Source organism: Cryptomeria japonica, unplaced genomic scaffold, assembly GCF_030272615.1.
Source record: "Cryptomeria japonica unplaced genomic scaffold, Sugi_1.0 HiC_scaffold_61, whole genome shotgun sequence".
NCBI classification, from domain to species: Eukaryota; Viridiplantae; Streptophyta; class Pinopsida; order Cupressales; family Cupressaceae; genus Cryptomeria; species Cryptomeria japonica.
The window spans coordinates 235,007-242,500 of NW_026728883.1; the positions used below are offsets into that span (position 1 = coordinate 235,007).

Sequence of the window (7,494 nt, forward strand, 5' to 3'; positions counted from 1 at the left end):
TTTGGGTGCCCACCTTGCACCAAGTGCGCACCCGGGGCAAACCGAGCGCCTTGGTGCACCGGGGCAAGATCGAGCGTGCACCCGAGGCGCCCCGAACATGCACCAAGGTGCACTCGGCCCACATGTGAGCGCAGGTCGTTGCGCCCGAGGTGGTGTGTGGGCACCGCGTTGCAGACGGGACACTGCACGCACACGACGCCCCGTCCAGGTGCACGCACGTAGGCCGGGCCGGGTGCACACCCGACGCCCTAGCAAGGTGCGCGCACCCGGGCAGGGCTCACACTTGGCGAACGGGGCGCACTTCGCGAGGGAGGGTGTGCACCTCGACGGGGGTGGGTGGCCGGGGTGGATTCGCACGTGGGTCGCGGTTTGCTAAGTACACACTGCGACAAGCTCATAACGGGTGCGATCATACCAGCGTTAGTGCACCGGATCCCATCAGAACTCCGCAGTTAAGCGCGCTTGGGCCGGAGTAGTACTGGGATGGGTGACCTCCCGGGAAGTCCCGGTGTTGCACCCTTTCTTAGTTTTTCGCCGGGCGTCGCAATGCTATTTGAATAAACCTTTTGCCCGTTTGCGTTCTCGTCGGGGCCGGGCCGGGCCGGGGTGCGCTGCCCGCACTACCGCGCGCGCGGGGGGCGACACCGAGCGCGCACCCGAGGCGCCCCGAGCACACAGGCCACGGTGCAACCCGGGCGTTGTGCGCGCACCCCGGTGCGCCCGAGGTGCTGCGCGCGCACCCAGGTGAAATCGGTGTGCACCTCGGCCAGTGCGCGCTCGGTCGAGTCGCGCACGTTGGCCAAGGTGCACGGTGATGTTTCTTACTCTAAGGTTCCGCACCAGACGCCCGGGACAGGTGAGCGAAGCTGGGCGGGGCCGGGTGCGCGGCCGGGGCAGGTGCACGCAGCTGGAGAGAGCTTTGGAGCACACCAGAGGTGCGCACCTTGGAGCACACTTCGGAGCGCACCAATGATGCGCTCCATTCAAAAGTTTCCTGAAAAGGCAAAAAAAGTTGAGATTATAGAATTTCCCACTTGAGAGATTGTAAAAAAAAAAAATTTAAAATGAAGGAAACGCGGGTGCCAAGGTGTGCGCGCCCGGGTGCGCAGCCCAGCCAAGGTGTGCGCACCAAGGCGCCCACCCTGGCGAAGGTGCACGCAAGGTGCGCACCCGAGGCAAACCGGACAATTAACCCAACTTTCGACTTCGCGCGCACCTGCGCACCTTGGAGCGCACTTCGGAGCGCTCCTTGGTGCGCACCAATCTTGGGCACCTCGGAGTGCACCATGGCGCCCACCAAGGTGCGCACCCGGGGCAAACCGAGCTCCGACTTCGTGCGCACCTTGGAGCGCACGAAAGGTGCGCACCATGGCGCCCACCAAGGTGCGCAGCCCAGCCAAGGCGTGCGCATCAAGGTGCGCACCCTGGCGAAGGTGCGCACCCGGGGCAAACCGAGCTCCGACTTCGTGCGCACCTTGGAGCGCACAAAGGGTGCGCAACCCAGCCAAGGTGTGCGCACCCCGGGCAAACCGAGCTCCGAATCGTGCGCACCTTGGAGCACACTTCGGAGCCCTCCTTGGTGCGCACCGATGTTGCGCACCTCGGAGCGCACCCGGGGAAAACAATGCAATTAACCCGACTTTCGACTTCGTGGGCACCTCGGAGCGCTCTCGGGTTCGCACCTCGGAGCACACCGAGGTGCGCACCTTTGATGCGCTGCCTTCACCAATTTCCAGAAAAGGCAAGAAAACATTGAGAAGGTGTGCGCACCGAGGTGCCCACCCTGGCGAAGGTGCACGCGAGGTGCGCACCCGGGGCAAACCGGGCTCCGACTTCGTGCACGCCATGCTGCGCACCTTGGAGGGCCATGGTGCGCACCTTGGAGCACACTTCGGAGCGCTCAATGGTGCCCAACCCAGCCAAGGTGCCCACCGCGGCGAAGGTGCACGCGAGGTGCGCACCCGGGGCAAACCGGGCTCCGACTTCGTGCACGCCGCACCTTGGAGCACACTTCGGAGCGCTCCTTGGTGCGCACCAGGGCGCGCAACCCAGCCGAGGTGCCCACCCCGGCGAAGGTGCACGCGGGGTGCGCACCCGGGGCAAACCGGGCTCCGACTTCGTGCACGCCATGGTGCCCACCGCGGCGAAGGTGCACGCGAGGTGCGCACCCGGGGCAAACCGGGCTCCGACTTCGTGCACGCCGCACCTTGGAGCACACTTCGGAGCGCTCCTTGGTGCGCACCAGGGCGCGCAACCCAGCCGAGGTGCCCACCCCGGCGAAGGTGCACGCGAGGTGCGCACCCGGGGCAAACCGGGCTCCGACTTCGTGCACGCCATGGTGCCCACCGCGGCGAAGGTGCACGCGAGGTGCGCACCCGGGGCAAACCGGGCTCCGACTTCGTGCACGCCGCACCTTGGAGCACACTTCGGAGCGCTCCTTGGTGCGCACCATGGTGCCCACCAGGGCGCGCAACCCCGCCGAAGGTGCACGCGAGGTGCGCACCCGGGGCAAACCGGGCTCCGACTTCGTGCACGCCGCACCTTGGAGCACACTTCGGAGCGCTCCTTGGTGCGCACCAGGGCGCGCAACCCCGCCGAAGGTGCACGCGAGGTGCGCACCCGGGGCAAACCGGGCTCCGACTTCGTGCACGCCATGGTGCGCACCAGGGTGCCCACCGCGGCGAAGGTGCGCACCCGGGGCAAACCGGGCTCCGACTTCGTGCACGCCGCACCTTGGAGCACACTTCGGAGCGCTCCTTGGTGCGCACCAGGGCGCGCAACCCAGCCGAGGTGCCCACCCCGGCGAAGGTGCACGCGAGGTGCGCACCCGGGGCAAACCGGGCTCCGACTTCGTGCACGCCATGGTGCCCACCGCGGCGAAGGTGCGCACCCGGGGCAAACCGGGCTAGGACTTCGTGCACGCCGCACCTTGGAGCACACTTTGGAGCGCTCCTTGGTGCGCACCATGGTGCCCACCAGGCCGCGCAACCCAGCCAAGGTGTGCGCACCAAGGTGCACGCGAGGTGCGCACCCGGGGCAAACCGGGGTCCGGCTTCGTGCACGCCGCACCTTGGAGCACACATCGGGGCGCTCCCGGGTTCGCACCGGCGTTGCGCACCGTGGTGGGCACCTCGGAGCGCACCGTGGTGGGCACCTCGGAGCACACCAAGGTGGGCAGCGAGGTGCGCACCTTTGATGCGATGCCTTCACTAATTTCCATAAAAGGCAAAAAAAAACGAGATTTTAAAATTTCCGTTTTGAAAGATAGTGAGAAAAAGGGAATGCTGGTGCCATCTTGAGCCCGCCCTGGTGCGCAGCCCAGCCAAGGTGTGCGCACCAAGGTGCCCACCCTGGCGAAGGTGCGCGCCCGGGCAATTAACCCAACTTCCAACTTCGCGCGCGCCAGGGTGGGAGCGCACCCAACAACCGGGCCTGGGAAGAGCCAATGCGAGAAACCCCACCAAACGCTCTGACAAAAAAAGAGGGGGCGCTCCAGTAACCCCGCTTCGGAGCGCACCCTGGGCAAACCCAGCCAGGGTGCCCACCCCGGCCAAGGTGCAGGCGAGGTGCGCACCCGGGGCAAACCGGGCTCCGACAACGTGCACGCCGCACCTTGGAGCACACTTCGTAGCGCTCCCGGGTGCGCACCTCAGAGCACACCAAGGTGGGCAGCGAGGTGCGCACCTTTGATGCGCTGCCTTCACTAATTTCCAGAAAAGGCAAAAAAAAGAGGAGATTTTAAAATTTCCGTTTTGAAAGATAGTGAAAAAAACGGAACGCGGGTGCCATCTTGAGCCCGCCCTGGTGCACAGCCCAGGTAAGGTGCCCACCCTGGCAAAGGTGCGCACCCGGGCAATTAACCCTACTTCCGACTTCGTGCGCGCCAGGGTGGCAACCGGGCCTGGGAAGAGCCAATGCGAGAAACCCCACCAAACGCTCCGACAAAAAAAGAGGCGGCGCTCCAATAACCCCGCTTCGGAGCGCAGCCGGGGCAAACCCAGCCAAGGTGCCCACCCCGACGAAGGTGCACGCGAGGTGCGCACCCGGGGCAAACCGGGCTCCGACAACGTGCACGCAGCACCTTGGAGCACACTTCGAAGCACTCCCGGGTGCCCACCGGCGTTGCGCACCGTGGTGGGCAGCGAGGTGCGCACCTTTGATGCGCTGCCTTCACTAATTTCCAGAAAAGGCAAAAAAAAATGAGATTTTAAAATTTCCGTTTTGAAAGATAGTGAAAAAAACGGAACGCGGGTGCCATCTTGAGCCCGCCCTGGTGCGCAGCCCAGGCAAGGCATGCGCACCAAGGTGCCCACCCGCGGTGCACGCCCGGGGCAAACCGGGCTCCGACTTCGTGCAGGCCGCACCTTGGAGCACACTTCGGAGCGCTCCTTGGTGCGCACCATGGTGCCCACCAGGGCGCACCCGGGGCAAACCGGGCTCCGACTTCGTGCACGCCGCACCTTGGAGCACACATCGGAGCGCTCCCAGGTTCGCACCAGCGTTGCGCACCTTTGATGCGCTGCCTTCACTAATTTCCAGAAAAGGCAAAAAAAAACGATATTTTAAAATTTCCGTTCTGAAAGATAGTGAAAAAAACGGAACGCGGGTGCCATCTTGAGCCCTTCCTGGTGCGCAGCCCAGGCAAGTTGTGCGCACCAAGGTGCCCACCCTGGCGGAGGTGCGCGCCCGGGGCAAACCGGGCTCCGACTTCGTGCACTGCATGGTGCCCACCAAGGCGCGCAACCCAGCCAAGGTGCCCACCGCAGCGAAGGTGCACGCGAGGTGCGCACCCGAGGTGCACACCCGGGGCAAACCGAGCTCCGACTTCGTGCACGCCGCACCTTGGAGCACACTTCAGAGCGCTCCTTGGTGCGCACCAGGGCGCGCAACCCAGCCAAGGTGCTCACCCCGGCGAAGGTGCACGCGAGGTGCGCACCCGGGGCAAGCCGGGCTCGGACTTCGTGCACGCCGCACCTTGGAGCACACATCGGAGCGCTCCCGGGTTCGCACCAGCATTGCGCACCTTTGATGCGCTGCCTTCACTAATTTCCAGAAAAGGCAAAAAAAAAAAAAAAACGAGATTTTAAAATTTCCGTTTTGAAAGATAGTGAAAAAAACGGAACGCGGGTGCCATCTTGAGCCCGCCCTGGTGTGCAGCCCAGGCAAGTTGTGCGCACCAAGGCACCCACCCTGGCCAAGGTGGGTCACGGGGTGGGTCCTAGGGTGGGTAACGGGGTGGGTACTAAGGTGCGTGCCAAGGTGGGTCATGGGGTGGGTGCCAAGGTGGGCACCAGGGTGGGTGTGCACCAACCCTAGCCAGGGTAGGTCACGGGGTGGTTGTCGGGGTGGGCGTCAAGGAGCCAAGGTGGGTGGCAAGTAGCCAAGTTGCGTGCCAAGGTGGGTGTCGGGGTGGGTGCCAAGGATCCAAGGTGGGTGCCAAGGAACCAAGGTGGGTGTCTGGGTGGGTGCCGAGGTGGGAGCCAGGGTGGGTCCCAAGGTGAGTGCAAAGGTGGGTGCCAGGGTCAAGGTGAGTGCCAATGTGGGTTCCAAGGTGCCAGGGTCAGGGTGAGTGCCAATGTGGGTTCAAAGGTGCTAAGTTGGGTGCGAGGTTGGGTGCGAGGGTGGGTGGGTGCCAAGGTGTGCTAGGTGGAAGCCCGGGTGGGTCGGCATCCCATGGGTGTCGAGTTGGGTGCCTGATGGGTGCTTCTTGTCAAGTTTTAGTCGTCGGGACTCATTTCGAGCCTTAGAGGTCGTTTCTTGTCCGGTTGCCCTGTCTTCGACCTGGGAACCCAATTTTGGTCCTCGGGTCCCATTTTTTTTTGTCTCGCATCCCACTTTTGGCCTGTGGCCTTTTCGGGGTCGATTCTCGTTTTGGGCATCAGAGCATGTTTCTTCTCCTAAAACCCAATATTTGTTTATTAAGTCTCGGAACACATTTTTGTTCTCGTGGACCCATCATGGGTCTTGGAACGCATTTGTGGTCCTTGGGTCCCATTTTGCATCCCGAAACTTGTGTTTTGGTGCTTGATCCCTATTTTGGGTGCCCACCTTGCACCAAGTGCGCACCCGGGGCAAACCGAGCGCCTTGGTGCACCGGGGCAAGATCGAGCGTGCACCTGAGGCGCCCCGAACATGCACCAAGGTGCACTCGGCCCACATGTGAGCGCAGGTCGTTGCGCCCGAGGTGGTGTGTGGGCACCGCGTTGCAGACGGGACACTGCACGCACACGACGCCCCGTCCAGGTGCACGCACGTAGGCCGGGCCGGGTGCACACCCGACGCCCTAGCAAGGTGCGCGCACCCGGGCAGGGCTCACACTTGGCGAACGGGGCGCACTTCGCGAGGGAGGGTGTGCACCTCGACGGGGGTGGGTGGCCGGGGTGGATTCGCACGTGGGTCGCGGTTTGCTAAGTACACACTGCGACAAGCTCATAACGGGTGCGATCATACCAGCGTTAGTGCACCGGATCCCATCAGAACTCCGCAGTTAAGCGCGCTTGGGCCGGAGTAGTACTGGGATGGGTGACCTCCCGGGAAGTCCCGGTGTTGCACCCTTTTTTAGTTTTTCGCCGGGCGTCGCAATGCTATTTGAATAAACCTTTTGCCCGTTTGCGTTCTCGTCGGGGCCGGGCCGGGCCGGGGTGCGCTGCCCGCACTACCGCGCGCGCGGGGGCGACACCGAGCGCGCACCCAAGGCGCCCCGAGCACACAGGCCACGGTGCAACCCGGGCGTTGTGCGCGCACCCCGGTGCGCCCGAGGTGCTGCGCGCGCACCCAGGTGAAATCGGTGTGCACCTCGGCCAGTGCGCGCTCGGTCGAGTCGCGCACGTTGGCCAAGGTGCACGGTGATGTTTCTTACTCTAAGGTTCCGCACCAGACGCCCGGGACAGGTGAGCGAAGCTGGGCGGGGCCGGGTGCGCGGCCGGGGCAGGTGCACGCAGCTGGAGAGAGCTTTGGAGCACACCAGAGGTGCGCACCTTGGAGCACACTTCGGAGCGCACCAATGATGCGCTCCATTCAAAAGTTTCCTGAAAAGGCAAAAAAAGTTGAGATTATAGAATTTCCCACTTGAGAGATTGTAAAAAAAAAAAATTTAAAATGAAGGAAACGCGGGTGCCAAGGTGTGCGCGCCCGGGTGCGCAGCCCAGCCAAGGTGTGCGCACCAAGGCGCCCACCCTGGCGAAGGTGCACGCAAGGTGCGCACCCGAGGCAAACCGGACAATTAACCCAACTTTCGACTTCGCGCGCACCTGCGCACCTTGGAGCGCACTTCGGAGCGCTCCTTGGTGCGCACCAATCTTGGGCACCTCGGAGTGCACCATGGCGCCCACCAAGGTGCGCACCCGGGGCAAACCGAGCTCCGACTTCGTGCGCACCTTGGAGCGCACGAAAGGTGCGCACCATGGCGCCCACCAAGGTGCGCAGCCCAGCCAAGGCGTGCGCATCAAGGTGCGCACCCTGGCGAAGGTGCGCACCCGGGGCAAACCGAGCTCC

At 63.9% G+C, this 7,494-nt stretch overlaps 2 non-coding genes across 2 annotated transcripts; both read left to right on the plus strand.

Annotated features, from left to right (window-relative positions):
• Positions 1-401: 401 nt before the first annotated feature.
• Positions 402-520, plus strand: LOC131863378 (5S ribosomal RNA). Its single transcript, XR_009362299.1, has one exon. It is a non-coding gene; the product is annotated as a 5S ribosomal RNA (ribosomal RNA).
• A 5,916-nt stretch (positions 521-6,436) lies between these two features.
• Positions 6,437-6,555, plus strand: LOC131863379 (5S ribosomal RNA). Its single transcript, XR_009362300.1, has one exon. It is a non-coding gene; the product is annotated as a 5S ribosomal RNA (ribosomal RNA).
• Positions 6,556-7,494: the final 939 nt, after the last annotated feature.